The sequence below is a fragment of the Bufo gargarizans genome, chromosome 10 (genome assembly GCF_014858855.1).
Source record: "Bufo gargarizans isolate SCDJY-AF-19 chromosome 10, ASM1485885v1, whole genome shotgun sequence".
NCBI lineage: Eukaryota > Metazoa > Chordata > Amphibia > Anura > Bufonidae > Bufo > Bufo gargarizans.
This window is the reverse complement of record NC_058089.1, coordinates 18,470,110-18,494,726: the sequence shown is the minus strand read 5'-3', so window position 1 is coordinate 18,494,726 and position 24,617 is coordinate 18,470,110. Positions and strand designations below refer to the sequence as shown.

The 24,617-nt window shown below is 46.1% G+C and overlaps 2 long non-coding RNA genes across 2 annotated transcripts in view; both read right to left on the bottom strand.

Moving 5' to 3' along the window:
• Positions 1–24,617, bottom strand: part of LOC122920704 — a 73,737-nt gene that overhangs the window by 12,841 nt on the left and 36,279 nt on the right. Inside the window, exon 3 of the long non-coding RNA XR_006386928.1 lies at positions 19,929–20,017. This is a non-coding gene — a long non-coding RNA (uncharacterized LOC122920704). The remainder of the gene's footprint in view (positions 1–19,928; positions 20,018–24,617) is intronic.
• Positions 13,282–18,442, bottom strand: LOC122920705. Its single transcript, XR_006386929.1, has 3 exons — positions 17,723–18,442; positions 17,188–17,626; positions 13,282–13,496 (listed from the first exon to the last, which is right to left on the bottom strand). It is a non-coding gene; the product is annotated as an uncharacterized LOC122920705 (long non-coding RNA).

The window sequence follows — 24,617 nt, the reverse complement described above, 5'->3', positions numbered from 1 at the left end:
CAAACATGCCGATTTTTCTCACTCGCGTGCAAAACGCATTACAATGTTTTGCACTCACGTGGAAAAATCGCGCATTTTCCCGCAACGCACCAGCATCTTATCCGGGCAAAAAACAGGACGCCCGTGTGAAAGAGGCCTTAAAGTGACACTGGTCAGATTTGCAAAAAATGGCCTGGTCCTTAAGGTGAAATAAGTCTGTGTCCTTAAGGAGTTAAGTTGCATTACTGAAATAAATAAACTTTGCACGATATTCTAACTTTTCGAGTTTCACCTGTATATTGTCAGGGTTTACACCTGGAACTTCCTCCCTATTGTATTCCAAGTGCACGGACAGCGCGTTCCATTGTTTGCCGTGATAATCACATTTATTTAGTCAGTTGATGACGTGATCTTCATCTGCGGTTGACTTGTAAAGAAAGTACCCCCCTCCCCCTCCCGCCTTCTAATAAGAGGTATCACCCTGGGTAATAATATTTCACCCGGCAATGATAGGCGCCATTATTGGGGATAGGTTATCCGCCTGCAGATCTTTACAGGGTTATTCAGTTCCATTCACATTCCTATCATGAACCCCTTCCTTAATGAAGATCCCATTATCTTCTCCAGCCCCCTGCAGTTATAAAAGTCTCCCCCACCCATAGCATGGTCAAGGCATAATAGGCTATAATAAAGGCAGAAGTGAGCGCACGCAGCTTCATATCAGCAGCATCAATTACATGCAAATTGCACAGCGTTAAATGGGGTGTTGGTTAATTGCCTAATTTGACATAATAATCAGTGGTGAAGAGCTCCCGCGCCGTCACGTCATGCTTTCATTGGAAGCCTTGTGGGCTGTATACCAGCCTGAGGCTGTTGTCAAACTACTACTCTCAGCATGCCCTGACAGCTGAAGACCACTGTACCATAGGAGCCTTTCATTATGAAGAGATACCGGCGATTAGTGAAACGTTTTTCTAGAAACAGCGCCGCTCTGGTCTAGACTTTGCGCCTGGTATTGCAGCTCAGCCCAATTCCAGTGAATGAAGCCCCGGCTGCAATACCAGTAACAGCCCACAGACAAGAGTGGAAACAAAATGCGATAAAATACAACTCCTCCGGATGCGGACCATAACTACGGTCGTGTGCATGAGGCCTTAGGGTCCATTCACACGTCCGCAATTTCGTTCCGCATTTTGCAGAACGGATTTGCGGACCCATTCAATTCTATAGGGCAGCACGATGTGCTGCCCGGATCCGGAATTGCGGATCCGCACTTCCGGGTCTGCAATTCCGATCCCGAAAAAAAAACATGTCCTATTCTTGTCCGTAATTGTGGACAAGAAAAGGCATTTTCTATGAGAATGCCGGCGATGTGCGGTCCGCAAAATGCGGAACGCACATCGCCGATGTCCGTGTTTTGCGGATCCGCAAAACACACACGGCCGTGTGAATGGATCCTTAGGCTACATGTACACGACCGTTGTGTGTTTTGCGGTCCGCAAATTGCGGATCCGCAAAACACGGATGGCGTCCGTGTGTGTTCCGCAATTTGCGGAACGGCACGGACAGCCATTGATATAACTGCCTATTCTTGTCCGTTTTGCGGACAAGAATAGGACAGGTTATATTTGTTTTGCGGACCACGGAACGGAGCAACGGATGCGGACAGCACACAGAGTGCTGTCCGCATCTTTTGCGGCCCCATTGAAGTGAATGGGTCCGCACCCGAGCCGCCAAAACTGCGGCTCGGATGCGGACAAAAACAACAGTCGTGTGCATGAGGCCTTAGGCCTAGTTCACACGAACGTATGGCTTTTATAGTTTTTACGGTCCGTTTTTCACGGATCCGTTGTTCTGTTTTTGAGTTCCGTTGTGTTTCCGTTTCCTTTCCGTTTTTCCGTTCCGTTTTTCCATATGGCATATACAGTGTACAGTAATTACATAGAAAAAATTGGGCTGGGCATTACAATTTCAATAGATGGTTCAGCAAAAACGGAACGGATACGGAAGACATACATTTCCGTATGTGTTCCGTTTTTTTTGTTGCGGGCCCATTGACTTGAATAGAGCCACGGACCGTGATTTGCAGACAAGAATAGGACAAGACTCAAAATCTAGCGGAACGGAATTGCGGACATACGGAATGCTCACAGAGTACATTCCATTTTTTTTGCGGACCCATTGAAATGAATGGTTCCGTATACGGACCGTATTATACTGAACGCAATAAACGGCCCGTATACGTAACGCAAAAAAAGGTTGTGTAAACTAGGCCTTAGGCTGGACCTTAACTGCAATCTGCTAGTCCTTCATTCATAACTTCTAGCAGGAATAATAAAGGAACGGCACAACATAGAGCCCCGAGAATACGTGCTGCAGAACTGTTATTACATGGGGGATGCTAAAACAGACAGAAGTTGCAGGTCTTTTTGTAACTTCTTTTTCACTGACTTTTGTGCTGTCGAGTCCTTCTTCTTGCAGTTTTTGACTGGAGAGCTTGCACTTTATGTATGTGAAGGGTTCAGATGAGAACGTTTCCTATAGATCTCGTTATAATACCCCGGCAAGCATCTTGCTTCATTTACCAGATATCGATCTGCAGTTCCTGGCTTCGCGTTTCAGGCAACAATGGATCCTTTAAGCGGTTACTTTACATCGGCAGACACGCACTCTGGTATTTGGTGGAAGTCCCCTGACTTTGTGCAGACTCTGAACTCGGATGCCGTTCCCTTCCCCATGATCCTGAGTATCACAGTATCCCTTTCGGCATGCTTCTGAGCCCACTCCAATCAGACAGTGCCACTGCTATGTCAGGCAGGTTGCTCCCTCCGTGGCCTTGAATAATTGGAGGAATGTTGGCACTTGTGCACAGGCCATGAGAACCTGACCTGTTCTGATATTTAATCTGCTTGGGTGCGCAGCGGCGCAGACATCCAGCCGTAGTCCCAATCCGCACAGCAGTTCCCTCCGGCACACATCACTTTCCCTTCTGCTTCATTTACCGTCAGAATATAGGTAGCGAGATCCTCCATGGCCTCCAGCCTCGTGTCCTGAAGACGTGGCCCTAGCCGACAGAATAGGCTGCCAATAGGATCCGTTTTTAGTAACTACTTGAATTCCCCATGTAATAACAATTCTGGAGCATCCATTCTTAGGACATTATGTTATGCCGTTCCTCTATTATTCCTGCTAGAGGCTATAAATGAATTACTAGCAGCTTGCATAGAAGGCCTAAATGGATATTACCAATTGTGGGGGGGGGGGGGGGGGGTGTCCCTGCACAGTCTGACACCATCCAATCAGTGCTGCCAGGGTCAGACTGTGCAGGGACACCCCCGCAACTGGTAACACCCATCTGGACCTTCATTGCAAACTGATAGTAATTCCTTCATAAACTTCTAGCAAGAATAATAGAGGAACGGCACAACACAGAGTCATAATAATAGATGCCCCATGATTGTTATTACACGGGGAATGCAAGTAGTTACTAAGTCAGGAGCGGTTTCAGGCCTCCTTTAACATACACAAGAATGAGAAGCAGTGCAAGAGGAAAGGAAGGAAAGAATTAAAGGGCATCTGTCAGCAGTTTTGTACCTATGACACTGGCTGACCTGTTACATGTGCGCTTGGCAGCTGAAGGCATCTGTGTTGGTCCCATGTTCATATGTGTCCTCATTGCTGAGAAAAAGGATGTTTCAATATATGCAAATGAGCCTCTAGGAGCAACGGGGGCGTTGTCATTACACCTAGACTAGAGGCTGTGCTCTCTCAGCAACTGCTGCGCCCTCTGCACTTCAGGAGAAGTCAGTCACGTTTTCACTGCCTGGCCCTGTCAATTAAAGTGCAGAGAACACAGCAGTTGCAGAGAGAGCAGAGCCTCTAGGTGTAATGGAAACGCCCCCATTGCTCCTAGAGGCTCATTTACATATAATAAAATACAATTTTTCTCAGCAATGCGGGCACATATGAACATGGGACCAACACAGACGCCTTCGGCTGCCAAGCGCACATGTAACAGGTCAGCCAGTGTCATAGGTACAAAGGTACCTTAAGGGTCCATTCACACGTCCATAGAATGGGTCCGGATCCGTTCTGCAACATTGCGGAACGAATCCGGACCCATTTATTCTCTATGGGACCGTTCTGTTTGCGGTCTGTATGCGGAACCATTCACTTCAATGGATCCGCAAAAACAATAGAAGGTACTCTGTATGCCCGTTCCGTTCAAAGATAAAACATGTCCTATTATTGACCGCAAATCACGTTCCGCGGCTCCATTCAAGTCAATGGTTCCGCAAAAAAAACGGAATGCATTCGTATGTCTTCCGTATCCGTTCCGTTTTTGCCCAATGTTTTTATGTACTTTACTGTTTAAACATTATTGTATGCTTCTGTTTCCGTTTGCGATCCGCAAAAAACGGATCACAAACGGAAACCAATTGGAACGGCAAAACGCAACGGAAGCGGAACGGAAACAGAAACATTACTGAAACCAAAAAACGGAAAAACTGATCCGTCTAAAACGGAACGTAAAAGCATACGGTCGTGTGCAGGAGGCCTCAAGAAGATAAGCAAGAGGGTAACCATAGTCACCTCTCTATAACGACGGACCACCCTCTCTTCATTTATACCAGGAAGAACAGCTCTGGAGCACAAAAATCTGCCTTAGGCCTCATGCACACGGCCGTTGTTTTGGTCCGCATCCGAGCCGCAGTTTTTGCGGCTTGGATGCGGACCCATTCACTTCAATGGGGCCGCAAAAGAGGCGGACAGCACTCCATGTTCTGTCCGCATCCGTTGCTCTGTTCTGTGGGGCCGCAAAAAATATATAGCCTGTCCTATTCTTGTCCGCGTTTTGCGGACAAGAATAGGCAGTTATATCAATGGCTGTCCGTGCCGTTCCGCAAATTGCGGAACTCACACGGACGCCATCTGTGTTTTGCGGATCCGCGATTTGCGGACCTCAAAACACACAACTGTCGTGTGCATGAGGCCTTAGGCTTATTGCACACGAAAGTGTGCGCCCCGTGGCCGTATTGTGGACCGCATTTACGGATCCGCAATACACGGGCACCGTTCCGTGTGCATTCCGCATCATGGATGCGGACCCATTTACTTTAATGGGTCCGCAAATCTGGAGATGCGGAATGGTGCGGAACGGAAGACACACAACGGAATCCTACGGAAGCACTACGGAGCGCTTCCGTGGGGTTTCGTCCCGTACTTCCGTTCCGCAAAAAGATAGAACTTGTCCTATCTTTTTGAGGAACAGCCGGATCGCGGACCCATTAAAGTGAATGGGTCCCTGATCCATTGCGGCTGCCCCGCGGTGGGTGTTCATGCATTGCAGGCCGCAGCACGGACACGGGGCGCACACATTCGTGTGTAACAGTCCTCAGGACTCATTCACACGAACGTTTTTTGCGTTCCGTATACGGGCCATTTTTTGAGTTCCGTATACAGTCCGTATATGGAACCATTCATTTCAATGGTTCTGCAAAAAAACAACGGAATGTACTCCGTATGCATTCTGTTTCCTTATTTCTGTTTTTCCGTTCCGTTCAAAGATAGAACATGTCCTATTATTGCCCACAATTCACGTTCCGTGGCTCCATTTAAGTCAATAGGTCCGCAAAAAATACGGAACACATACGGAATGTACTCCATATGTCTTCCGTATCCGTTCCATTTTGCGGAACCATCTATTGAAAATTTGATGCCCAGCCCAATTTTTTCTATGTAATTACTTTATACTGTATATGCCATACTTAAAAACGGAACAGAAAAACGGAACGGAACCGGAAACACTACTGAAACAAAAAACTGAAAAACGGATCCGTCAAAAACGGCCGCAAAGCACAGAAAAATGCATAAGGTCGTGTGAACGAACCCTTAATAAGGCCTCATGCACACGACAGTATTTTTTTCACGGTCCGCAAAACGGTGTTCCCTTGTTCCGTGATCCGTGTCCGTTTTTGTTTCCGTGTGTCTTCCTTGATTTTTGGAGGATCACCAGACATGAAGGAAATAGAAAAAAAATCTAAGTCAAGTTTGCCTTGCAAATGATAGAAAAAAAAACGGACGCGGATGACAATCTTGTGTGCCTCCGTGTTTTTTTATGGACCCATTGACTTGAATGGGTCCGTGAGCCGTTGTCCGTGAAAAAAATAGGACAGGTCCTATTTTTTTCACGGACTGGAAACGCGGATGACAAACGGTGCATTTTGCGAATTTTCCACGGACCCATTGAAAGTCAATAGGTCTGCAGAAAATCACGGAAAACGGAACAACGGACACGGAACACAACAACGGTCGTGTGCATGAGGCCTATGTCAAAGTCACCCACCACAGCAGTGCAGACTACGGCATGGTCATGAGCACATCTATGAGCAGAATCCAGGCTGTAGTAAAGCAGCATTATAAAATAAGCAGAAAACAGATGAGCGCATTCCAGCGTGGCCTGTGACCGGGGGATTAATAGTCCACGTACTCAGCGTATACACAAACTCTAATAATGTTACAAGCTGTACGTGTGATATGTTTTTATATACATTCTAACGTGAGAATGCCTACAAATCACAGCAGGTCTACAAGAAGATGGCAGCCCTCATGCCGCACGGTGCCCTAATATTTGAAACATTGCCTGGCCTTTCAGTACTAGGGCTGAAAATGTGAAGCTTAGGGTACTTTCACACTAGCGTTAGAAGAATCCGGCAGGCAGTTCTGTTGCCGGAACTGCCTGCTGGATCTGGAAATCCGTATGCAAACTGATATTTTTTTTCCGTTAGACTTAGGCCTCATGCACACGACCGTTCCGTTTTTTTGCGGCCCGCAAACCGCAGATCCGCAAAAAACGGATTGTAGAAATGCCTATTCTCGTCCGCAAAACGGACAAGAATAGGACATGCTATATTTTTTGCGGGGCCACGGAACGGAGCAACGGATGCGGACAGCACACAGAGTGCTGTCCGCATCTTTTGCGGCCCCATTGAAGTGAATGGGTCTGCCCCCGAGCCTCAAAAAACTGCGGCTCGGATGCGGACCCTAAAAATGGTTGTGTGCATGAGGCCTTATGCATTGAAATACCTGATCTGTCTTTCCAGTATCATCCGGAATAACGGATCCGGTATTTAATCTTTTCAAAGCTAGAAAGAACTGGCATGCGCATACCGGAAAACCCGATCCGGCAATTTCCGGAACCCTTGGTACCGGATCCAGCATTAATACATTTCACTGTAAATTATTGCGGTAGTGTTCCGTGATTTTGGCCGGTCAAAATACCGTACAAGGGACGGAACGGAAGACATCCTGATGCATACTGAATGGATTGCTTTCCATTCAGAATGCATTGGGACAAAACTGATGCTTTTTTTTTCCGGTATTGAGACCCTTTACCGGATTTCAATACCGGAAAAGAATAACGCTAGTGTGGAAGTACCCTTATAGAGCTAAATCTTCTTTAATAAAAAGTGCTTACTGCAGATATAAGCAGTGTCTTGTCATTCCTCTTAATTAGGCCTCATGCACACGACCGTTCAGTTTTTTGCGGTCCTCAAATTGCGGATCCACAAAACACGGAAGCCGCCCGTGTGCCTTCCGCAATTTGCAGAACAGAACAGGCGGCCCATTGTAGAAATGCCTATTCTTGTCCGCAAAACTGACAAGAATAGGACATGTTTTTTGTTGTTTTTTTGCGGGGCCTCGGAACGGAGCAACGGATGCGGACAGAACGCGGAGTGCTGTCTGCATCTTTTGCGGCCCCATTGAAGTGAATGGGTCCACGCCCGAGCTACAAAAACTGCGGCTTGGATGTGGACCAGAACAACGGTCGTGTGCATGAGGCCTTAAAGCGAGCCTTTTACTAGTCGAATTGGCTCATGACCGTATAACAAAATGTAGAATCCCTTTAATCACCTCCCGTCCGTCCATAGACTAAAAATGTCCGGGAGGTGGTTCTCTATTTCTGAATGGACGTTCCTGAACGTCCATTCAGAAACTGCAGTTGCACCAGGGGCGTAGCTAAATGCTCATGGGCTCATGGGCCCTGGTGCAAGCTCAGCTTGGGCCCCCCTTCCCTTAGTGCTTGTTGGCAAGGGGCAGGGGAGCACATAGCCTTCCTGCTGCCTCAGGCAAACATTGAAAGGGCACCCCCTCATGCCAAATTCTTGACCTAACCCATTCTCTACAACCACAGGTGTATATTGACCAGCATGCACTTTCTATAATGCCAGTGTCTTAGGCTACATGCACACGACCGTGCCGTTTTTGCGGTCCGCAAACAGCAGATCCGCAAAAAAACGGAAGCCGTCCGTGTGCCTTCCGCAATTTGCGGAACGGAACGGGCGGCCCATTGTAGACATGCCTATTCTTGTCCACGTATCCCAAACTAAAGAGCATATAGGTGAGCCCTTTAAAACCCTAAGAGCTCTCCTTGACTGCTATGCACATGCAAGGGTCTCAATGGTAGACGATTGCATGCCCACAAACCTAAGACTGCGTGACACCTGAAAACCCTATAATAGTGAGGGGACATGACCACCGGCTCCCTGCACTGAATACGGACGGAGTCAGGGTCACCTAGAATCAAGCCAGCAAGGAAACACAATAAAGGAAAAGACTTATCTGAGCAAACAGCAGCAGCAGCCTCCAGCAGTGAACACTTCATCCAGGAAGTAGTATAAACTACAAAGTGAGGCAGTATGGGAGGGAATATAAAGAAAGACGATTAGTCTAAATAAGTGACACCTGGCAGAAGGAAAGGAGCTGACAAAATGATACCAAAACAAAGAACGTCATGCAAGAGGTAGAGAAGAACGTCTGTCAGACCTTCTCACAGAACTGGCGGTGACAATAATTTTTTTGTTTCAAAAATGCTATTATTGTGTAAAACGTAAATAAATAAGAAAAGTATACATATTAGGTATCGCCACATCCGTAACGATCTGCTCTATAAAAATGTCACTTGACCAGTCCCCTCAGGTGAACGCTGTAAAAATAAATAAATAAAAACTGTGCTAAAACAACCCATTTTTTGGTCACCTTACCCCATAAAGTGTTATAATGAATGATCAAAAAATCATATGTACCCAAAAATAGTACTGTGGCGAAACCAACCTCGCCACTGGGTTTTGGAGGGGGCTGTTTAAAAGCCTCTTGCCTCAGGATTATGGCCCATAGTAACTTTTAAACCCCTGAACCTATTCCAGGGAATTTTGGATAGGTTTGTCCCCCAAGTTATACTGTTTAAATTGATGTAAGTTATATGTATGGACAATGTAACCTCACAAAGTTATAACAACTTATAATAAGTGTAACTTGTCAGCTTGGGAGGAATATGCTGGGTGTGGTTCTATTGTCCCATTGTGTGTTTAAATGGTGATGTCTGTCCTGTTGTCTCCACATGTGTATTGGTGATCTCCCCTTTGTCCTGAGAGATAATTGGATTGTCTTCGGTCGTCTCCCAGGCAGAGAGGAGGAAAACCATGATGCATTGTGGGGATATGTTGTATCTGTTCTGTGTCGCAGTCTCCCTTCTGGTCCTCTAGGGGGCGGGAACGATTGGTTGCTGTATTTACATTGTGTGTGTTGTAAATTACTGATTGGTTGGATTTCAAAACCCTGTGGGCAGTACTATGTTTGGTTTTTATCAATAAAAGAGGCTGTACTTGAAGTATAGTCAGAGCACTGCTTGACCCTCAACACGGAGCCTTGTCTCGTTATTGGGGGGATTCCCTGTATGCTGTTGGAGACTGATTGCTAGGAGTGTAAGCTGACTGATACGCTTTTCCTGTTCGTCTGCTGGCAGCTATCCGCGAGGTTCCAGTTTGGAGTGCTATTTTGTATCCAGTTCGGGAGGTTGGTGTTCTGCAGTAGCTGTGCCTGTCTCTCGGAAAGGGGCATATCGCCTAAACGGATTTTAACCCCTTGTCTGCAGAAACGGACCGTTACATTGGTGGCAGCAGTGGGATCGTTCCTACAGCCAGAAGGACAGCTACAGGAGACACCATTTCTGTGGATTCTACAATTTAAGGGCAACGCATGTCTCAGTACAGCGACCCTAAAAGCACCAGGATGGAACCAGCAGTGGAGTACAGATACTCTGTGGAGGAATTTGACCGTATGATGTGGTTGCGGCTGAACTTCTTCGGACCCAATCCAGCTGAGAAATACGTGAAGTTCGTGAGGAGTCTAGTGTCTAAGACCCTACTATACCGGGCAGAAGGTGACGGTCAGCTGCCACGTTGGGTGGACCTCCATCGGAAGTTACGGTTGCGGGACAGTGGGAGCCCAGTCTCCATTCCCCAGCGGCAGTGTGAAGTGCAGGGAGGGGAGAGCAGCGGCCTCCCTCCCCAGCGGCAGGCTGAGTTACAGGGGGCAGAGGTAGTTGTTCCTGCCCCCCAGCAGCAGAGTGATATGCCGGGAAGGCAGTGTGGAGTGCAGGGAGAGGAGAGCAACGTCCTCCCTCCCCAGCGGCAGGCTGAGTTACAGGGGGCAGAGGTAGTTGTTCCTGCCCCCCAGCAGCAGCATGATTTTTGGGGGAATTGGGAGCCTAGTCTCCATTCCCCAGCGGCAGTGTGAAGTGCAGGGAGAGGAGAGCAGCGGCCTCCCTCCCCAGCGGCAGGCTGAGTTACAGGGGGCAGAGGTAGTTGTTCCTGCCCCCCAGCAGCAGCATGATTTTTTGGGAATTGGGAGCCCAGTCTCCATTCCCCAGCGGCAGACGGAGTTACAGGGGGCAGAGACAGTCGGTCCTGTCCCCCAGCGGCAGAGTGTCCTACAGGGAATAGAGAGCCCAGTCTCCTTTCCCCAGCAGCAGGACACTGCATTGGGAGCGGAGGCGGTCGGTCGCCCTCCCCAGCGGCTGGAAGTATGTATGGGAGAGGAGCTCGTTACCCCCTCTCCCCAGCGGCAGCTTAACGCACCAGGGGGAGACAGTAAGCCCCACAACAGTGCAGATGGGACCGTGGTCTCTGCACTTACAGCACAGGGGGTAGGGACAGTCGGTCCTGTCCCCCAGCAACAGGGCTGTTTAGCCAAAGGGGAGACAGTCGGTTTCCCCCTCCAACAACCAGACTCCAACCAGGCTTCTTCCGTGGTAACGCTGGCACCAGGGCAGAGTCCCGCTGATACCTGCCCACAAAGCAACCTCCACTCCAAGCCAGGGAGCAACTCAGAGACCGGGAGTACCAGCTACCAATATAACCTTGGTGAATTCACTGGACAGAGACAGGCTACGAAATTCAGCAGGTCCAGTATTTTGTTGTGGGTGGCCTGCCAGACTAACCCAGGTACCGACCGGCGTGAGGTCAGGTATCTGGTTAGTCTTCCCTGGGGGGGGGAGATGTGTGGCGAAACCAACCTCGCCACTGGGTTTTGGAGGGGGCTGTTTAAAAGCCTCTTGCCTCAGGATTATGGCCCATAGTAACTTTTAAACCCCTGAACCTATTCCAGGGAATTTTGGATAGGTTTGTCCCCCAAGTTATACTGTTTAAATTGATGTAAGTTATATGTATGGACAATGTAACCTCACAAAGTTATAACAACTTATAATAAGTGTAACTTGTCAGCTTGGGAGGAATATGCTGGGTGTGGTTCTATTGTCCCATTGTGTGTTTAAATGGTGATGTCTGTCCTGTTGTCTCCACATGTGTATTGGTGATCTCCCCTTTGTCCTGAGAGATAATTGGATTGCCCTCGGTTGTCTCCCAGGCAGAGAGGAGGAAACCATGATGCATTGTGGGGATATGTTGTATCTGTTCTGTGTCGCAGTCTCCCTTCTGGTCCTCTAGGGGGCGGGAACGATTGGTTGCTGTATTTACATTGTGTGTGTTGTGAATTACTGATTGGTTGGATTTCAAAACCCTGTGGGCAGTACTATGTTTGGTTTTTATCAATAAAAGAGGCTGTACTTGAAGTACAGTCAGAGCACTGCTTGACCCTCAACACGGAGCCTTGTCTCGTTATTGAGGGGATTCCCTGTATGCTGTTGGAGACTGATTGCCAGGAGTGTAAGCTGACTGATACGCTTTTCCTGTTCGTCTGCTGGCAGCTATCCGCGAGGTTCCAGTTTGGAGTGCTATTTTGTATCCAGTTCGGGAGGTTGGTGTTCTGCAGTAGCTGTGCCTGTCTCTCGGAAAGGGGCATATCGCCTAAACGGATTTTAACCCCTTGTCTGCAGAAACGGACTGTTACAAGTACCAATAAAACTGGCACCTTATCCCCTAGTTTCCAAAATGGGGTCACTTCTTGGGAGTTTCTACTGTAAGGGTGCATCAGGGAGGCTTCAAATGGGAGATGGCATCTAAAAACCATGTGGAGTTCCTTTTCTTCTGCGCCCTGCCGTGTGCCCATACAGCAGTTTATGACCACATGTGGGGTGTTTCTGTAAACTGCAGAATCTGGGTAATAAATATTGAGTTTTGTTTGGCTGTTAACCATCGATGTGTTAAAGAAAAAATTGGATTAAAATGGAAAAATCTGCCAAAAAAGTGAAATTTAAAAATGTGAATATCATGAAGTACAATGTGTCACGAGAAAACAAACTCTGGATGACTTGGATAAGTAAAGGCGTTCCAAAGTTATTACCACATGAATTGAGATACGTCAGATTTGTAGAATTAGGCCTGGTCAGGAAGGGGGCAAATGGCTCAGATGGGAAGTGGTTAAATAGAGCCACTCACCTCTCCTGACATGTCTGTTTTAGTAACTACTTGGATCCCCCACGTGATAAGAATTCTGGAGCATCTATTCTTACGGTTTTACGTTTTACCATTTCTCTATTATCCACACTAAAAGTAGTAAATTAAATTCCATCAGTCTGCAATGACGGTCCAGCTGGATATTACTAGTTGGGGGAAGGTGTCTCCCTGAGCACTCTGACACTATTCAATCAGTGCTACCAGTATCAGATTGTGCAAGGACACCCCCCCCCCCAACTGGTAATACCCAGATGGACCTTTATTGAAGACTGCTGGCAATTCATTCATATATTACTAGTAGGGATAATAGAGGGATGTCACAACATACCATTATATGCATAGATCACATGCCTAGTTTTACACCAGTGATTTTAAAATAGGCATCATGTTAAAAAAAGAAAGGACATTTCACTTTTTGATGACTATTCCATGAAATTTCCCATGGGAAAATATGTATCTGATATAGGTTAAAATGCATGTAAAATTGAAAACTGAGAAAAATTTTTTTTTTTAAAACCTGTAACTCATGGGTTTCATCCGGTGGTCTCTGAATATTTCTAATAAAACTGTTATTTTAGGGTTCAGCCTTAAAGGGTTTTTCCAGTTTGCAAATCATTCATGAAGGTCACTGTAATTTCTTTTGCCTTTATTGCTCCTATCGTCCATTCTGGGCTGTGGTCACATGACCATGTCCATGCAGCTGTTTCCTATTTCCTGTGATGTCATGTCCATGGGTGGGACGGTGATGAGGGAGCATCTATGTAACAAGCCGGGTGGGTGGAGCTACACACTAGCTGTGCCTTATTGGGGGCGGTGCTGGAGCTGTGGCAGAGAAGAGAGAAGTGCATGATGGGTTTGGTTGGATGCAGCAACAGGAAGTTCTACAAACAAACCAGGAGGGTCCAAACCAAAAAAGAAAAAGCATTAGGGAAGATGTGCCTGAGGAAAGCAATGAGCAGATCTGTTAAACACCATGGTAATCCTGGAAAACCCCTTTAATCATTTGATCACTGTGGACATAGCTTGAGAAAGATCGAACTGGTAACACATATTCCCTTCAGCTACCCCTATAGGAGGAATGCATCATTACAGGTCTCCGCCATATGCCCTAACCAGTCATATGAAAAGGTCAAGCCCTTAAAAGAGCATCCATCACCAGGATCAACCCTGTTAATCCAGGCATACTGCCTGGTAGGGCTGATCCTGCTGATTAAAATAATACCTGTCTTGCGAAAATCAGTATTGGCATTCCTGAGAAAAAATACTTTTATTCTTTATGCATCTGAGGGCTTCAGTGCACTGAGGGGCGTGGCCAGCACTGGGAAGCTGAACAGCAGGGAGGAGCTAGGCCCCGCCCCTGCAGTGAGGAGCTAGGCCACGCCCTGGAGTGAGGAGCTAGGCCCGCCCCTCCGTGCACTGAAGCCCTCAGATACATAAAGAATAAAAGTCATTTTTCTCAGGAACGCTGCAACCGATTGTCACAAGTAAGGTATCATTTTATTCAGAAGGATCAGTTCTACCAGGCAGTATGACTGGTCTAGTAGGGTTGATCCTGCTCACAGATGGTCCCAGCATGGGCAATAGATTAGTCATGACTAGATAATCATGGAGCATTGATGATCTTTATATCATTAGGTCATCTATTGCATTTTACAAAAAAATTGCTTTCTGTACATCCACCTATCATCACCCATATAGGAATCGGCGGCTGGGTTGGCAGAAAATGTGTGTTTTTTCAGGGGGAGAAAATTTTGTAGAGCATTCGAACCTAAAATAAACTATAACAGAATGGAGCTGGGGTCTACGTGTCTCATATGAAGCCATCAGACCTCAGCCTGACAACTTAACCAATTTTCATTTAAACAGTAGAATCATTAGTAACCGAGGGGGTCAGAGTTCATGGGAAGTCTGTCCTATAAAATACCGTGTCTCCTACTGATTGGCGGATGCAAAATGGATGAACCCGTCCGTCAGGTCTCACCCTATGATGTGAGGCTTGGGCAGAACAATCCCTTCTATCAGCGTGAAGCAGCAGGGATCCATCAGTGGAGTTACTGATTAACTGCACAGGGCTATGTCTTCTTAGTTCATAGACTTCCATTGTCCTCGGCTTCTGGAATATGCGGCATGACATATCTGGGGAAAGCTCTTTCAATGACTCAGCTCGATGATAAGATTCCTCAAGACGTGGCCACGCTAGGACTGGGCCATGGCATGAAGACTGCACTTGTTATAGCATCAAGCTTTCAAATTGCTTCCATCTCCCTAGGAAAGTAGTATCTCCTAGCCTAAGAGATACCTCTCTTGGGAGATACTTCTTTGCCTAGACGAGATTGAAACAATTTGATAGCTTGATGCCATAACAAGTGTGGCATTATGAATAGGCAAGTTCTTTGCCTATTCGTTTCCCATGGAACATTGTCATTAAGTCTCCATACAGGACTGGTCTCTTTAAGGAGATTCAGCACCCTGCTTAAAGGGGTTGTCTGGGTTCAGAGCTGAACCCGGACATTCATTTATTTTCACCCAGGCAGCCCCTCTGAGGCTAACATCGGAGCATCTCATGCTCCAAGGTCTCTTGTTTATCATAACACACTGCCGGGCAGAAACTTCCGCCCGGCAGTGTGTTCAGTGATGTCACCGGCTCCGAGGGGCGGGCTTTAGCTCTGCCCTAGCTGTTTTACTGGCTAGGGCAGCGCTAGATCCTACCCATCAGTGCCGGTGACGTCACCGGGGTTCCTGGCAGCCCCATGGAATGCCCCGATGCGTCACCAGATCTCCAAAAAATGCCTTTGCCCTGCGCGATTTAGCGCAGGGCAAAGGAGAGCATGGGAGCATGAACTGCTCTGATGCTTAAGTCAGGGGGGCTGCCGGGGTGAAAATGGAGGTATGTCCGGGTTCAGCTCTGAACCCGGACAACCCCTTTAAGTTGTCATTAAAACATTTAAAATAATGTCCTTTATGATCAAAATTTGTAATACCAGATACAGTTTGGATGCAATGGTTTTAGAATGCTCGTGGTAGTAGTCTTGTAGTTACGGAAGCCATTGTGAGCACCATTGTGAGTTATCGTTTAGTCAAGTGGTCACCCAAGCTTCATAGAAATGCATAGCCCCTGCTTATTCTGGTTGCCCATGCTCCTTACTCCCCCATACACCAGCTTGTGGTTTCAATGGATAAAGATGGATAAGTTGCTGCTAGACGCCCCTTTGAAATCCAACATTTTTGATTCTTCTTTCCCCTGACATAGTTGGGAAGTTCTGTGATCTCCTAATTGTCAGCTTAGCCTAAAAAATGGCCATTCACGTCAGATTGAACTCAGCCGGATCAGTCGATGTTGGCAGGACCGGCTGATCCACTAATGTGTATAGGCAGGGGCTGTCCGGACTCTTCCCCTACAGGGGAAAGAAGAACAAAGTCAGCCGAACCGTGACCTGGACCTACCATGTTAAGTGTGTGAGGATCTGCCTGCCCCTGTGACAGATGATATCTGGGGAAAAAAGGATCAGACATGTTGGATTTCAACACACCCGATTCTTTGGTCTCTTGCAAGATAAGGCTACTTTCACACTTGCGTTGTTAATTCCGGTATTGAGTCCCGGCAGAGGATTTCAATGCCGGAATTAAACGGATCCGTTTTGATTTTGCACATCGGGAGGCATCCGTTCCGTTAAAAAAAACCATTAAAAAAAACTGATCCGTCACTAAAAACATTGAAAGTCAATGGGTGACGGATCCGATTTTTTAGGCTCCTGCAAAAACGGATCCGTCACCATTGACTTACTTTGTTTTCAGTGACAGATGCATTTTTTCAGTTTTTATGACCGTACACAAAACCGCAGCTTACAGCGGTTTTGTGTCCGGTCACAAAACAATGCTGCAGGAATGGAAGACATCCTGATGCATACTGAACATTCAGAATGCATGAGGACTAAACAGAAACGCCTTTTTACGGTATTGAAATCCGGAAAACAACAACGCAAGTGTGAAAGTAGCCTAAGCCTTCCCCAGAGGTCCTCATTGAGAACCAATGCATGCTGCACACACATGGAGGGGTCAGAGGGAATGGCTGCTGATCCTAAACAGGAACTTAAACATTCACTAGAGGTTCATTTAAGAACCATTATCCTGGTGGTGAAGAATATTGGATCGGGGACCGATCCCCCACTTCTATGGTCAGCTGAGGAGAGTAACCCCCTGCGGTCTATCATATTCTTTGCTATGCTGGATGGGCATTGTGAGCGTTACGTAGAGGAATGAACGCTTTACTGTGTCCGTCTCATCCACCCTGCAGGGGGTATGTGGTCTTTCCAGAATACAGTGCTAACCACATCCTCCTCTATTCTAGTATTACAGCAGGAAGAGAAAGGGCAAGCGCTGCCTGCCGGGTGATACCGCTTGTGTCAGACCGCAAGTCACTGTGCCAGGAGCTGACATTTAAACCTCGGGGGGGTGAAGACCCTCTGTGCTGAGAAGACGCATGCAAAATCTAGATACAATGCCAGGTTCTTACCCAGCAAAGTGACACGTGTTTATGGAAATTCCCTTGGAAGTGGGCGATGGAACAGAGATGACTCCCTAGAAGCTTGTTTCACGTTAGGCTGTGGGGGTATATCATTGTGACAATGGCTGCAAAGCCCCGTTGTAAAGCGTTGGCTCCCATAGGCCCTCTCGAGATGTCTCTTGAGTATGTGTGCCCACAGTAATCTTCAAGGTTTTCTTGAATTGGCATATGGGCAGTGTGGTGGCTCAGTGGTTAGCATTGGTGTCTTGCAACTCTGGCATCTTAGGTTGAAATCCAACCAAAGGCAACATCTGCATGGAGTTTGCATGTTCTCCCTATGTTTGTGTGGGGTTCCTCCAGGTACTCAATTTCCTCCCACACTCCAAAGACATACTGATGGGGAACGTAGATTGTGAGCCCCGTTGGAGACAGCAAGCAATGATAATATCTGCAAAATAAAAAACAGTACATACATATATGGGAATTCTAAAAGGCAACTCAGCCAAGCTTGTATGTGTTCTTGTAAGGTGAAGATGGAGCTCACCTTAAAAGTGTGGTGGTCCCTTTCCCGGGTGCTCGGGTGGGGCTGCGAAGAAAAGAAAGTGTCACCCTTTTGATGACAGAAGCCCTGGTGCGGGCAGCACATCACCCGGTACATGGTGCTAGGTCTGAGCGGTGACGCCATCCAGTGCAGACCGAGAAGAACAGGAGAAAAGGGGACGACTGATGAGATGCCATCTTGGAAGAAGTAGAGTTAGTGCCATGGGGCCAAAAAGAAGCCGATGTTCTGGTTCATGAGTCAGGCCCTGAAAACAGTGGAGCAGCAGCAGGACTAATGCCTTGGGCAGGTGTGCGGACTAATGCCTTGGGCAGGTGTGCGGACTAATGCCTTGGGCAGGTGTGCGGACTAATGCCTTGGGCAGGTGTGCGGACTAATGCCTTGGGCAGGTGTGCGGACTAATGCCTTGGGCAGGTGTGCGGACTAATGCCTTGGGCAGGTGTGCGGACTAATGCCTTGGGCAGGTGTGCGGACTAATGCCTTGGGCAGGTGTGCGGACTAATGCCTTGGGCAGGTGTGCGGACTAATGCCTTGGGCAGGTGTGCTAACTGCAAGTGAGTGCAGATCCAAGCTGGGCATCTCCTCTGGGGCAGAGAGGTCCCCCTTGGGACTAGGGAACGTGTTGAGACTAAAGAGAGTTAAAGAATTGCGTCTCTACATGAGTGCCGATAGGCTTATTATGCCTTTGGACTAAGAAGTGAAACTGCTACGGACTGGGAACTGAAAGTGGCCCTGGAATTTTTTTTTAAGTGGCCCCATGTTTTAGGTGGGTCCAAACTGACAGAAGGTGGGGCAGCACAAGTAGGCAGGGACAACAGACGTAGGTGGGGCCAGCAATACTGTAGTGCAGGACAAAATACCGCCCCAGCAGAACCAGATACCACAGTGCAGTACAAATACTGCCACCTGCACCACATTATGAAACTGTATCCTCGTCCTGAGGATGGCAATAGAGTTAAATTCAGGAGGGCATCTGCAGCCATTGGTTCCGGAGCATAAGTATTTGATGCTTCTACATGATTTAATGCTAAGAGAATCAGATCTTTATGTACCTGGCTGGCAGCCATGAGAAGGCCTTGGGTGGCTTCCTGGGCGTCAGCCCACCGGGAATGTTTCCTGTAGAGTCTATGGCCATTACAAGAGGTTAAATGCATGTGCCCTTCTTGAGAAGCAACTGCAACCACCAAGCATATTGACTATGTAAATATGTTCTAATGTGACGATGAAAAGTACCGTGCGTACATGAACAGTAAAGATTTGTGCTTTCCTTCAGTCTTATATCCGCGACGTCCAAAGTACCTGTAGACTGCAACTCCCTCCGCACTTTACCTTATCAATGAGGAGAATAAGCTGCTCCTGCGAGACATAAGGATTGGACATGTTGAAAGCCCAAATCCCTGACTCTTCTTTTGGCCAACACCTGCCATCAAGAGACAGTCTGTGCCCCCTTCCCCCATCCAAAATTGGCCGGTTTGTCCAACATTTATCTCTGTGTGGCCCGCAGTCCTGCAATTTTGTATATCTTCACTTTGTATTAGGATTACACTGAAGTGTTTGGTGCAAATACCGTGCAGACCGCTCATAGCTCGGAGCGCCCTTCACCTTATGCAGATTGAGTCGATTTGCAGACAATGGTCGGACAAATGGTTTACACTCTGCAATCTTTCTTTCCCTTTGTTTTCCTTATCCCTCCCCATCCCCCTTATTGCAAATTCCACTGTTATCCAGAAAAGCCTATGGATCCACACCGGACCCCCAACAGATTAACCACTGGAGGTATTTAAAGAAAAGGGGTCAATCGCTTTTGTAGTAAAGGGCTCTTCAGTTGCAAATTTTAAGCAGTTTGGCTCCCATCATTTCTACAGAATCCAGAGAAATCTGGCCAAGAACCTGACATACCAAATCGTATTAAATCGTGATAGACAGTGGGTTGTTTGGTGGCTGAAATTCCCTTTAATAGTCCGAAAATGGATTTCTAAACTGAAACTGCAGAAAGATAGGTGGAACATTGGTAATTAGCAGAGTGACAGTCATTGTAACTGAGCTGCCAATTCAAAGATGGATGCAGCGGGGTTATCTGCGGTGTCAATGCAGTCACAAGGACTAACCTCTGAATTCCACCTTTGAAAACAAAATCCATGGATGTGAAAGCATTCTTTCTTTCCTGTGTGTCGGCTATGGATGTTCTCACCTGTCAAATTACTAGCCTTCTGTATATCCTTGCTGAAGCCGACTGCATTCCTGACGACTCCAGGCCTTTTTGTTTTTCCCTTAGACAATCTGAATTTAAAATATACACAAGATAAAGGTTACAAAGTAGCTGCCTGTAGACAACAGGCCGAGGTCCGGCCGTCACACAGGTCTGGAAAAGAGCGGAAAATAAATAATCAATAAAAAATAAATAAATAAATAAAAAGAAATGCTATTTCAATATTTGTAAGAGAATGAAGAGGTTACAACATGACCCGGTGGCCACAACCACATGTGAGGATCGACGCTACAGGAAGCCGCCTGTCTTAAAAAGAATCTCCACTTTTAGGTCCAACATTCTGCGTTCATTACTTTCTCAATTTATCTTTATATCCAATACAGCGCTCCAAATACGCTGCATAGACATGGGGAGGGGGGGTGGGGGGATTTATCATGAAAGTAATCTATTAAAGGGGTTATCCCATAATTAATGTAAAAAATGAAAATCAGACATCATACAGTACATGACAACCTCTTTCTAACGAAGATAGAACCAGCCCTGTGCCTCACTTTATCCAGAGATCTCCACATTCATTGCTCTGTTAGATTTAAATCAAGCTGACAGCTCAATGGGAGTGTCCTTTCTGCTGCAGCTCCGGGGACATGTCTTTTCTGCTGGAGGTCTCTCCCTATCACAGCTCAGGAGGCAGTTGAAGGATGATACTGAGCATGTGCGGCCATCTCAGTGAGCAGGACAAAAAAATTAAGAAAAAAAACAAACAGCAGGTGGTGCTATACAGATACATTTTATTGAATAACTTAGGCTACTTTCACACTTGCGGTAGCCTTTTCCGGCGGGGGAACAGCCGCTAGTCCACCGTGCCGCCGGAAGCCCGCTCTGGCCCCATTCACTGTAATAGGGGCCCGGCCGGAGGTCAGACAATCATGCAGAGAGGCGGCCGGACAAAAAACGCAGCATGCCGTAGTTTTATTCCAGCCGCTTTTTAAGTAGCCTTAGTGGGTATGCTAAAGTTTTTATTAAATGCAATTACAAAAGTCTTCAGATGCAGGTGCTGGTTTGAAGACTGTAGAATACTTTTCATGGGGCAAACGCTTTAAGTCAATTCTGTTTGAGTCTGCATTGTCATACTTAGGCCTCATGCACACAACAGTATTTTTTCACGGTCCGCAAAACGGGGTTCCGTTGTTCCGTGATCTGTGTCCGTTTTTTCTTCAGTGTGTCTTCCTTGATTTTTGGAGGATCACCAGACAAGAAAAGTGAAAAAAAAAATCTAAGTCAAGTTTGCCTTGAAAATGATAGGAAATAAACGGACACGGATCACGGACGCGGATGACAATCTTGTGTGCCTCCGTGTTTTTTTTTCACGGACCCATTGACTTGAATGGGTCCATGAACCGTTGTCCGTCAATAAAATAGGAGAGGTCATATTTTTTTGACGGACTGGAAACACGGATCATGGACGCGAATGACAAACGGTGCATTTTCCGAGTTTTCAGCGGACCCATTGAAAGTCAATGGATCAGTAGAAAATCACGGAAAACGGAACAACGAACACGGAACCCAACAACGGTCGTGTGCATGAGGCCTTAGGCTACTTTCACACCTCTGCTGTGAAACTCCGGCATGGCCATACCAGCAGACAAGTGGAGAATGGACCGAATACAAACCGCAGCATGCAGCAGTTTGTGTCCAGCTGGTTCTCCGCTTGTCTGCCGGAATGCCTAGGGATTTCCGCCGGACCCCATTTTACCTAATCTAGAGAACTGCAGCAGGCTGATCTCTGCCGGAATTCAAACCGGAGATGTGAAAGTAGCCTTAGTGCCAGATTTATCATATGTCGCACAGTGTTTGTTAAATTTGGTGCATTTTTTAATGTAACACCCTTGAGTTAAAAGGGAAATTCAGATTACCTTCGGCAACCACAGAGGGGAGCTAAGCAGTTTATTGCATACAGAGATAGATAGATAGATAGATAACAGACAAGATAGATAGATATCAGATAGATAGATAGGAGATAGATAGAGAGATAGATAGATATCAGATAGATAGATAGATAGATAGGAGATAGATAGAGAGATAGATAGATAGATAGATAGATAGATAGATAGATAGATAGATATGAGATAGATAGATAGATAGATAGATATGAGATAGATAGGAGATAGATAATAGATAGATAGATAGATAGATAGATATAGATAGATAGATAGATAGATAGATAGATAATAGATAGATAGATGATAGATAGATAGATAGATAGATAGATAGATAGATAGATAGATATAGATAGATAGATAGATAGATAGATATAGATAGATAGATAGATAGATAGATATGAGATAATAGATAGATAGATAGATAGGAGATAGATAGATAATAGATAGATAATAGATAGATAGATAGATAGATAGATAATAGATAGATAGATAGATAGATAATAGATAGATAGATAATAGATAGATAGATAATAGATAGATAATAGATAGATATTAGGTCTAGTTCACACGAACGTTTTTTTTTTGCGAGTGTACGGGCCGTTTTTTTGTGTTCCGTATACGGTCCGTATATGTAACCATTCATTTCAATGGTTTCGCAAAAAAACGGAATGTGTTCCGTATGCATTCCGTTTCCGAATTTCCGTTTTTCCGTTCCGTTGAAAGATAGAGCTTGTCCTATATTTGGCCGTAAATCACGGGTCGTGGCTCCATTAAAGTCAATGGGTCCGCAAAAAAAACGGAACACATACGGAAATACATCCGTATGTCTTCCGTATCCGTTCTGTTTTTTTCTGAACCATCTATTGAAAATGTTATGCCCAGCCCAATTTTTTCTATGTAATTACTGTATACTGTACATGGCATATACGGAAAAACGGAACAGAAACGGAAACAAAAAACGGAAAAACTGATCCGTAAAAAACGGACCGCAAAAAACTATAGATGCCATACGTTCGTGTGAACTAGGCCTTAGATAGATAGATAGATAGATAGATAGATAGATAATAGATAGATAGATATTAGGTCTAGTTCACACGAACGTTTTTTTTCATGCACTTATATTGCGCTGACATATTCCGCAGCACTTTACAGACATTAGCGTCACGCTGTCCCCAATGGGGCTCACAATCTAAGGTCCCTATCAGTATGTCTTTGGAGTGTGGGAGGAAACCGGAGAACCCGGAGGAAACCCACACAAACACGGGGAGAAGATACAAACTCCATGCAGATGTTGTCCTTGGTCGGATTCGAACCCAGGACCCCAGCGCTGCAAGACTTGGAATAATGGCAGCCTGTTCCTTTAACAATAAATTAAGCACATTTTGAGGTATATTGTTCCTTGATGGGTTTAATACTGATTTACTTCTATATTCTATAGGTCTCATATACACGAGCAATAAAAACCAAAAAGTTCCGTTTCAGTTTTTCTAGTCTAGGTTAGTCAGTAGCTGTGAGTAGCTGTCCTGCCTATATGCACTTTATGGCACTTTATGGGTTTTTCTATTTAGGACAGTGAATTTTTGATAGAAGGGAGCCACAACAAAAGGCTGATGACGTGTGTCCATTGCTAGGGTCCCCAGCAATCTGCTGTGGTATGTGGGGGGACTCTGCAGGAGGTGTTTGACTCTGTTGCAGCTATTTTCAGAAGTCCTATAGAAATGTATGGAGAGCTTACCACGCATGCATGGCTGTTCTCCATTCCCTTTGGGGGTTCCGCTCTGGAGATAGGAGCAGGTCCCAGAGGTGGGATCTGCACCTATCTAACACTGGTGGCCTATCTGTCTGAGGTGAGAAAAAAATCCCTTTAATTTTCAGCCTGGCAAAAGATAGACACACAGATCAAACATGGATCCTTCCCAGACAACATCACGGATGAACCACTGACCATCTGGTCACAGATGTCATCATGGACACGGACGTGTGAAAGAGGCCTAACTATGTTGTCCTAAGGAACAAATCAGAATTCAAATCTTTAATTTTCCCAGTCCAGGTAACATAGAAAAGCTGAATTCTTATTAGTGGACAAGATGACTCCATCCTTGAGGCCCAAGTCACCATTTTAGACTGACCCAAAAGGAACTGTTTATACGAAACTGGAAGTCATTGAGAGGAAAAACGAGGCTGATTACGAGCCTTCCCACAGCTCGAGTGTGTCCTGGTCACTACATACTTGCCCTAGGCCTGCTTGTTAAAGATTATTTGAATAATGGACCCCTGTAAGATATCAACGTGTAACTCATTTAGCTGTCAAACATCTGAGCCGGTCTCATTTTGGCGACATTTGGTTGTATATCTTACCCACAATCTGGCTTTCATTTGACTCCCATTTAAGGATAAACAGTGTGACAGGGTTATTGCCGGCAGGTCTGGGTAAGATTTGGAAAGTGAGCTAGGCCCGGGGCGGTATTTATTGCAGTAACACAATCCTTGGGCCCCAAAAAAAAAATCCAAAAAGAAAAACAAATGCCCCTTTTACCCTACGCAAGCTGTTTAGGCTTTCTTTCAAGATGACTACAGTTTAGTGCATTGACTTCGAGATGACTGAGTTAAACGTGGAGTCCTCCCCCCCCTCCATTGAAAAGGGATTGGGAAAGAAAGAGAGAAAAGCCGGCGTGAATGAGGTTTTACAGTCAAGAGACAGGATAAGTTTATCTTCTATTGGGGATAATTA